The following is a 10,598-nucleotide window of genomic DNA, read 5'->3' as shown; positions in this document are numbered from 1 at the left end:
GGTGAGAAGCACAACTTTTCTGTCTCACACGCATTGATTATTGCACTTATTACTGCAAAAGTATTAAAATTATGTGTTTCTGTGAGTCATAGGACAACATTGTCCTTGAGCCCAGGGACCTTAGCATATTCATTTTTCATTCTTAGCACTTATTGGTCATAGCTCTTAGTAAATGCCCAATAAGTGATGCTTAAATTAAATGAAATTGATCACTCAACTCCTTGCTATTACCCCTGCTGATGTAAAGATTGTCACAGCAAAGTAACGAAAGGTGTGAACTCAGACCAAAATGCTTGATTTCAGTCCCAGCTCTTCACCAGCTGTGTGACCTTGGGCAAGTTACTAAACCATTCTGTCCTTCCTTTGTCATCTGTAAAAAGGAGATGTAATGTTGCTCACCTTCTAGGGCTGTTGTTAAATCTCAATCTATAATTTATATCTGCTTCTGCATCTATACTATCTATTTTAATTCTATAGAGTGTCTTTCTTATGCCTTCCCAGTGAGAGAACAGACAATCAAATGTTGTAATATACAAAGTGAAAACCTCTACCCTTCTAAATTCTGTGAAATGTCAAATCAGAGATGAGGGTCAGTCATGTCAATAGGGAGTTACCTAAGCAAATATGAGAGTATAATTTGCATGGTGTAATGACTATAATCTGCCCAATCAAAACTTGACTTTAAAGTGATCTGATTTCCCACCTTTTAAACATTGTTATACAGCTTTTATGAAAAAGTTGGCAAATGTCAGGAAAAAAGTACTATAGGTTATATTTTTATTTTTTTATTTTTATTTTTTTATTTTATTTTTTTGGCCACGCCACACAGCTTGCAGTGTCTCAGCTCTCCAACCAGGGATTGAACGGGGGCCCCAGTAGTGAAAGGGCCAAGTCCTAACCACTGGACTGCCGGGGCATTCCCCAGGGCATATGTTTAATTTGGACTGCTTTACAAGATGCTTTAAAACATGTGTTATTCGATTCTCATGGGAACTCTGTAAAGAAAACTGATCTAGTTTTACAGTTCAGCTGGGTGATGGAGCAAGTAAATGACAATTGACATAGCATATACTAAGTGTCAAATGCGTGTTCCTGATAATAAATACGGTTTCAGAGAATGGAATTATTTCTTAAGAACCTGAGTCAGGGGTAAACTATAGTAGAGGATAAAGAGCTTCAGGTGGGCCTTGGAAGGTAAGATTTACCTAAGCGTGAAGCTGGAGAATGGGCAGAGTTTGGAATGTATTTGGTATGTTTGGGGTGATGAGCTCACTGTGTGGCAGCAGCGGAGGCTCAGGCTGGTCCTGGGAGCCTAGCCTGGTAGTCTGAGCCAGAGTGGAGGGGGTCTGGAATGCCATGCTAACCCATGCATGCTTGCTTCCTGAATTTTAAGTGTAACTGTCCTCTTCCCTGGGGAACCTACTCCATGAATTACAAGTACGATAGCCAAGGAAAGCCCAGACCCCCCAGGGACCTACAGCCAGACACTAACACCCCCCCACCCCCAATCAAAATAAAGCTTTGCTCAATTGCTTCTTTCGACAAAGGATAACCAACCCTAGCATTGTTCCAGAGCTGTAAAAGTAGTCATTCAGCCACTGAAAAGTTACCAAACATTCCCACCAGAATTGTATCGGCTATTGGGAATGGTTTTAATAACAGTACTGTACTTTGTTCATTGGTTTTTAGATATGTTGTTACAAACTTACCCATTCAATCAATTTTTATTTACCTCCGCTCCCAGGCCAACCACTGTGTGTAGGACAAGGAAAACACTAAAAAGAACTACATCATAACTGCAGAAGGTAATCACATACCTTCCTGCTCTAAGTGCAGCTTTTCCAATTCTGATAGAAATTATCCAGGAATATTGTAGAGTCTTCCTTAAAAGTAGCACAAATAGGATGTATTCTCATCCTCTGCAGGTGGTGTGTCTGTGACTATGTGTGTGTGTGTGTGTGTGTGGTGGGGAGTGTAACCTAAGGGGTCGGGTGGGAGTGATTTAAATGCTCTGTTAAGATTTCATTTAGTCGCATGAGGCTAAGATAACGTATTTCTGTTGTCATGCAAAACTACCGGAATTATTAGGCGTGATAGCAGTCAGTACTGACAATTCTGTATAGATAAATTAGTTTTTACCTTTCAGAGAAACCCAGTATTTTGTACTCAGTGTTCTTAGGTTCACACACACCTCTTACTGCCGTCAATCTTTCTTCCCAAATGTCCCTTCATATGAGAAAAAAAGATATAAAGTAAAATTGAATTTTTTAACTACAACATGGCTCTTGTTGTGACTTTAGATTTTTACAGAACACAAGTGCCATTTTTTTTTTTTTTTTTTTTTAACTCAGATTGGGACTTGAACCCACAGGCTGACACTCAAACCCACTGTCTTTTTTTTTTTTTTTTTTTTTTTTTTTTTAGTTAATTAATTAATTAATTAATTTTTGGCTGTGTTGGGTCTTCGTTTCTATGCGAGGGCTTTCTCTAGTTGTGGCAAGCGGGGGCCGCTCTTCATCGCGGTGCGCGGGCCTCTCACTGTCGCGGCCTCTCTTGTTGCTGAGCACAGGCTCCAGACGCGCAGGCTCAGTAGTTGCGGCTCACGGGCCCAGTTGCTCCGCGGCATGTGGGATCCTCCCAGACCAGGGTTCAAACCCGTGTCCCCTGCATTGGCAGGCAGACTCTCAACCACTGCGCCACCAGGGAAGCCCACAAGTGCCATTTTTAATCCATTCTCAGAGTAATCTTGTGAGAAAAATTTTGCACTAGTTATTGATGAAAAATGAGATGCTTAGAGCTTTTGCTTTATTTTGTTCCAAACTTTCAGAAACAACAACTACAAAAAGGTTGTTTTTATTAACAATTAAAAATGGCAATGAGAAATACATAAATTATATCAGCAAATTATCATCAAAGAATAAGTTGAACACCTTAAGAATCTCAATACTACTCTTTCTCATATACAGAATATCATGTAGCATGTCACTGACCACCCTCTAGGGCACAGTGCATTCTTTCCCAAAGCTGACCCTCCCCTTCCCACCTGTCCCAGACCTTGTCTCCTTGACCTCTCTGCAACTTTTGATATCATTACCTGGAGGGCCCTTGACCTCCCTGCTTCCCTAGCTTCTCTTATACCTTGGAACTTCTTTTACCTCTCTGAATGCTTCTCCATGAGCTCATGGACCCTTCTGTCTCTCCCCTAAGTGTAGGCACTGTCCGTGGTCTCTTCTTTCTCTTTAAGTCTACTTTCAGGGAGGCATCTCACTCACTCTCAAAGCTTCATTCCTCCATAAAGATCCACATCTATATCTAAACCTGCATCTACATCCCTTCAAATTTAACACCTCTTTCTTTTTTTTTTATCTTTTTTTTTTAACATCTTTATTGGAGTATAATTGCTTTACAGTGTTGTGTTAGTTTCTGCTGTATAACGAAGTGAATCAGCTATATGTATACAAATATCCCCATATCTCCTCCGTCTCGCGTCTCCCTCCCACCCTCCCTATCCCACCCCTCTAGGTGGTCACAAAGCACCGAGCTGATCTCCTTGTGCTATGCGGCTGCTTCCCACTAGCTATCTATTTTACATTTGGAGTGGTATGGACTTGTATATACTAACAAACACCTCTTTCTTGACGCTTGACACTGCCTCTGGCTGTAAGTCTCCCTGGCACCTTTAACTTGCTCCCTTTCCATCTCCTCCTCCTCCCCCACTTCTGGAATGTGTCAGTCTCCACAAGATCATAAACTCCATGGGGACAAGCCTTGAGGTTTTTGTCATTTTTACTTAAACTCGGCACTTAGGTATCCTCAGCACTTAGAACAATGCCTGGCACACAGTTGACATTTGGTAAATATTGAATAAATGAATGAATAAATGAGTATCGCCCGATTTCTACCCACTACAAACCAGCCTAACTCTCCTCTACATCCTGTTAGTCACTTGTGCATAAAACTAGGGTGATTATATTATTTATTACCCAAACTAGGACATTTTTAGAGTGGAAGTGGCCACTATTAATAATTATGCTGGGATAACAGGCATAAATTTGGAATGTCTTGGGGAAACCTGAATGTATGCTTACTGTAATCACTGGCATTTAAAACTTTTCCTCCTCACATATTCCTCTGCATGTCAGCCACAAAGACACTTTGCGCTATCCCCTCACCATGTCTTCCCCTTGGCACCTTCACTCCCACTTGCCTGCCTCAGGCTTCACCACACCTAGCCTGGTTACTGCTAATAGACTCTTAGTAGCCTCTTTCTACTAATAGGTCTCATTGACCCCTAACCAGTCTCCCCAGTGTCTGTCTTTGCCCATTCTATTCCCACTACACATGGCTGACATTAATCTTCCCAAGAAAGAGCTCCAATAATAGGATTTCCCTACCCAGAAGAGTTCCATTGGTTCTCCATTATCTCTGAAGTAAGTACGGACTTTTAGTTTTCAAAGTCCTCAACTTTGGACTGACCTGTATTTGTAGGTATATATACTCAAGACCTGAGCCACTCAGAGCGGCATTGGGATCACCTGGGAGCTTATTAGAAACGAAGAATTTTGCACCCTACCATTAGATCTATAGCATCAGAATCTACATTTTAGCAAGATTCCCAAGTGATCTGTACACACACTAAAGTTTGGGAAGCACTACTCTGTACTTTAACCTAACTGGGAGGAATCACAGTTTTAAAAATCACACCCTAAGATTTTGACTTCCCTGCTTAGCTTATACTGGTCTGTTTCTGTAGGCTACCTGCTCCCACCTTCTCTACTCAATAAAATTGTGTTAATCTTCCAAAGGTAAACCCCAACCACTATATACTCCATAAAACCTTTCCTGAAACAACTGTTACCTTTGCGTTCTCTGAACACTATAGTATTTAATTTCTACTGTCTTATTACTATTTACTTTACATTATATTATAGCTATTTAGGTACTAATTTTATATACACACTTATTTCCTCACTATATTGTAAGCTCAATATGGGCACAAACCATTTCTTTTCTTTTCTTTTCTTTTCTTTTTACGGTGGTAAAACAGTCACACAAGGACCAACTATAAAGCACAGGGAACTATATTCAATTCAATATCTTGTAATAACCTACAATGGAAAAGAATCCGAAAAAAATATATGTATAACTGAATCACTTTGCTCTATACCTGAAACTAACACAATATTGTAAATTAACTATACGTACTTTAATAAAAAACTTATAACAGAAAATTTACAATTCTAACCACTTTTAGGTATGCAGTTCTGCGGCATTTAAGTACATTCACAATGTTGTGCAACCATCTGTTTCCAGAACTTTGTTTATAGTCCCAAACTGAGACTCATACCCATTAAACATTAACTTCTTATTCCCTTCTCCCCCAAAACTCTGACAATAACCACTTTACTTTCTGTTTCTGAATTTGACTACTTCAAGTACCTCATATAAGTGGAATCACACAATATTTGTCCTTTTGTGTCTGGCTTATTTCACTCAGCATAATTTCTTTAAGGTTTATGTGTGTTGTAGCATGTGCCAGGAATTCCCTTTATTTTAAGGTTGGATAATATTGCACTGTATGTACAGACCACATTTTGTTTATCTATTCATTCAGTGATGGACACTTGAGTTGCCCCCACCTTTGGTTACTGTGCATAATGCTGCCATGAACATGGGTGTACAAATATCAGTTCGAGTCCCTGCTTTTGATTCTTTTCTTAATTTCAATTTTTTGAGGAATTTTTTTATACTGTTTTCCATAGCAGCCATACCATTTTATATTCCCACCAGCAGCACTGCACAAGGATTCCAGGTTCTCCATATCTTTGCCAACACTCGTTATTTTCTGGGTTTTGTTTCTAATAATAGCCATTATAAATGGGATGGTATGAAATGGTGGTTTCAATATGCATTTCCCTGATGATTAGTGAGTTGAGCATCTTTTCATGTGCTTATTCACCATTGGTATATATTTTTTGGAGAACTACCTATTCAAGTCCTTTGCCCATTTTTTTTTTATCAAGATTTGTTGTTGTTGTTGTTGTTGTTGAGTTATAGGAGTTCTTTATATATTCTGGATATTAACTCCTTATCAGATACATGATTTGCAAATATTTTTCCTATTCCATAGGTTGTCTTTTCACTCTGTTGATAGAGCATCCTTTGATGTAGGAACTACTTTTATATCCCTACTACAATGTCTTCAAAGGGTATCTGATAAATATTCATATTTTAATTTAATTTAATTCATAAATGATGCTTAATTAATGATTTATCACTGCCCTTAAATTTATGATAAAATCTAACTAAATATAAATTAACTTTAAAATTATTTGGGACAAATCCAATGAGATTGAGGAACTTCAAATATAATTGTGAACATTTTCAGACTTGAACTCTACTAGAGTATACAAAGGAAGCTTCAAAACATGTACTGAAAATTCCTCATCATTGTCCTTAGATTTAGAATTTTGACACTTCCCTAGGGAGGCTTTGAAAATTAATTGCTGTTGTATGACAAGAAGGAGATGAGAAATTATTTGTGGGACAATCAGGTGAAAGTTTAAATCCCTGTCTTTGGCTAGGGGCTGTCCCATGATCAAAGATATTTGGGAACTAGAAAGTTACTCTAAAAGAATGAATTTTCAGCGAAGTAAGGATGTTTATAAAAATTCAGAATGTACCCTGAAGCCTGACTCCTGTTGGTCCCCCTCTAATCAGATGCATCATTGATATGACAAGCCGGTGAGTATTTGCAGGACGGTAAAGAAAAAAGGGATGACAGGTTCTTCGTTATTTCTGAACTGCATTACTTGGCTAATTTATAAGCCAAGAAAGTTACTAATTATAACTCTATTAACAATTCTAATTCTTTTACTTACTCACATTCTGGTCTTTCTGCTCTGTGATTCATTTTCAGTTCAAGGACTTTCTACCACAAATTATCTAGAGTCACGTTGGTTGTGTACTGCTATTATCGAGTGTCCTCTATGGAACAGCTTAATGGAAATTCTGATTGTTCTCGTTGGTTCAAATTTGAGAAGATTACATACAACTCCTTTGAGTAACTAGCACAGCATCCCAACAAAGGGTTACTTGATTTTTTACAATAAAAGTTCAGACAAGAGAAAGTCATTTAGAAGGCATAAGAGATTGCCTTCCTGGGGTCATTTTTATTCTGAATTATGAAACAGCTTCAAAGGCATGAGTCAAGCACTTAGTATTCCTGTGCAAAACATTAGGACTGAGTAACTACAGTTCAATGACAACTAGATTAACATGAATAAGAACTAATAATGGTCCATTCACGTACATATGTAGGTGTCTTCAAAGAGTATGTGTGGGTAGTTAACCAGGGTCATACTTAGCCTTTCATCATAACTCTCTATTTATTCTATTCACTAAATGCCTGACTTTATGGTAAACTACCCATTCGGGAAGAACTTTTGGTGCTCTTTCAGATATATAAAGTTTACATAATTTCCCCTGTTTACATTTAGTGCTTAGCCCCCCTCCCCCGCTACAGCTAACTTGTTCACTAACCTGTGTTTTTAAGTGATTTATCCGATTGTTTACATTAAAAGGAACAGAGGGTTAGAGCGGGGAATCTGTGGACTTTCCCTGTTCTGATTGGTTGTGTCTTACGTCTCAAATGTGGCAGGTGTTCCTGAAACAATATCTATTGTTTTTAAGTCTCTTTATCTGAGTCTTATTTGGAATTGAAACAGAAATAAACTCTGTGACTACTTTTCCCAGTTTCACTTCTGGAATAAAAGCAGTATGGTACTGAATAAAACCCTTAAATTGCAAAGGAGGAGTTCATGTGTTGGGTATATACATTTACCTGAAATTGTATAATTTTAGAAGAGAGATCTCAGAGGGGATCTATTCTGTTTCTCTCACTTTACAAGTGAGGATGCAAATGAGAAGTGGTGAGTTTAAGGGACTGACCTAACATTACATAGGTCCTAATGGCAGTGCCAGGATGAGAGTCAGGGCCTGGCAGCATCTCAGTTCAGTGTCCTTCTCACTACTGCATGTTGCCTTCCTTCAGTTAATCCTTTTGATAACCACGATATTCCTCAATCCTTGCCTTTTTCATTGGAGCAAACCATGCATAGTGTTGGAATCTACATGTTGTTCTGTTATTAAATATTGAAATTTTCCTTATCCTAACCTTCATATTGAAAGAAGAATGCTAAAATAGCAAATATTTTTGGTAAGGTAACAAAATGCTATCTAGTGTGACATCCTCAATGACATTGGTCTGGAATACATAATGGTTGCTGTCTACCTACACAGACTGAAGGAGGGTACATTTTCTTAATAGTTTTTCAGAGAGGACGCAGTGTTTCACAGATGCTTAAGCAAAGTATATATGGAAAGAAAAAAAAAAACAGAGCTGACCTTTTCTATAGTATGATTTCAGACGCCAGTGAAGGTGAAGATAGATAAGACTGTTAGCTTTACAAAATTTCTCTTTGCTCAGATGGTAGAAGCATTGACATTAAAAAAGGACAGAATTGGCAGAAAATGAAATTCTTTCCCCTATTGAGGAACAGCCACTGTATGAGTTCTGTTAGCACATCTTATACCCATTCATTTAGAGATGGTGTGAATTGATCCTAAACCTTGAGACAGATTTTTAAAGGAAATTAATTATTTCTTAATATTCTTAATAATTTCTTAGTGCTCTCGAATAATTTTGTTCTGCATGTGAATGCTACACAAAACCCCAAGAAATCTATTAAATTATAACTAAACACTAAAATAAATCCTAGGACATTAAAACAAATAGTACTAGCAGGTTTTCACTGTATATTATTTTCTTGTTGCCGAAACTAATTATAGTGTGAAAAACATTTTTTCCTACTGCCCAATTCCAACTAAGAATGAGCAAGGTACGGTGAAACTGAAATTCAACTAAAGTGGTATTAGCAGATTTTTGCTGTATATTAATTTCTTGCTGTCCTTCTGAAACTAATTGTGTTATGAAATGGTTATGAAAACCATTGTTCCCTATACCCCAAACCCAGCTAAGAATGAGAAAGTAGGAAACTCAGCAAAAGTGGCCTGTAAAATACGAAAATGTATTTCCTCTTCTAGGAGGGTCAAAGTGGTAAGTATAATTATTTGTAATCAATTAATTTGAAAGAGCTCATTGTAATTGACAATTATATGTGCCAGGCCTGGTTCTAAATGCTGTATAAATATGACCTTATTTAATCATTATAACAGTCCTATGAGGTAGAGAAATTATTATCCCCATTTTACAGATGAGAAAGCAGAGACACAGAGAAGCTATAACTTGTTCTAGCAAGTGGCTGAGCTAGATTGGAAAGGATAAAGGCCATTAACTTGGATAAAGGCCATGAACAATATGATTATGCACTTTATCCTGTAGCTTATATCCATTTCTAGTAATCTGAACTGTCATGGCAATTTATCTTTTGAATATAAAATCAAAAGTATCTGGAGAAATTAAAAGATTATGAATCTATTGATATTTCTTGAATTACTGAATATTTACTATGTTTCTATTTTTTATATTACCTAATTTTTACTTTACTATGTTTATATTTTATATATTACTTATATGTTTATATTCTTTTATATTATATTAATTATTATATTATTATAAAATATTGTTTTATATTACCAAATATATTGGTAAGTATTTACCAAGCCCAGTGATTCTCTATCCCATTAATAAGTGGTTCCCAAAACAAGAGAGATTTTTCTTCCAACTGCCTTCAAAATAATATGTTATATATGTCTATGTCTATAAACATAGACACACATTCTTTAAAAAAGAGAAAGTAAGCTTTCAGATACTTCTTTGTTTACAAGCCTAAAACAAGTGGTAGTTGATCAGAAGACAAATACGCACCCATTAAGATGGTCTCAAGTTGATTTTTTTTTCGCCTTGAACCACTAAACTTGTTTCCAGACCATTAACTCTGCTCAAGACAGATAAATAAATACCTGTTAGAAAAGTTTCTTGATTTACATTTAAGTCTTTTTGGAGTGGGCATTATATATATATATTTTTTATTTGGTAGCTAACATCAAGTGCACTGAAATGGAATAGAGAGTGACTTTTCAGGGTATTTGAAATGTCTACTCAGGAGGTAGGTAGGATTTCATCTGTGTCAGCACAGAAAGACAACCACAGAGACACCTGCTAAATGTCTCAATGCTTTGAGAAGCTAAGAATCCCAAGTGGGAGAAAGTACTTCTGAAATGGTGTCTGGGTTGCCTGACGAGGCTAAACAGAAATAAGAATATTATTCCATTTCTAGTGTTGCCAGATAAAATACAGAACAACACAAATACAGGTATTGCATGGGACACACTTCTGGTAAAAATTCTTTGCTGTTTATCTGACATTCAAACTTAACTGGACACCCTGCACTTTTATTTGCTAAATCTGGCAGCTTTACTCACTTCCCAAGCCTGCACCTGGTGGTCCAAAGGTCTTGTTCGGAGATTTCAATAGGGAATGTTTGTAGTGATGGGAAGGGGTAGATTGTGCAGGGATCTCTGACAAGGAATATTGGGAGGGCCTCCCAGAAGGCCCTCTAGTTGGAGGCTAGAAA

Source organism: Eschrichtius robustus, chromosome 18 (assembly GCF_028021215.1).
Source record: "Eschrichtius robustus isolate mEscRob2 chromosome 18, mEscRob2.pri, whole genome shotgun sequence".
Lineage (NCBI taxonomy): Eukaryota > Metazoa > Chordata > Mammalia > Artiodactyla > Eschrichtiidae > Eschrichtius > Eschrichtius robustus.
The sequence above is the reverse complement of the archived record's forward strand: the minus strand, read 5'-3'. Positions refer to the sequence as shown.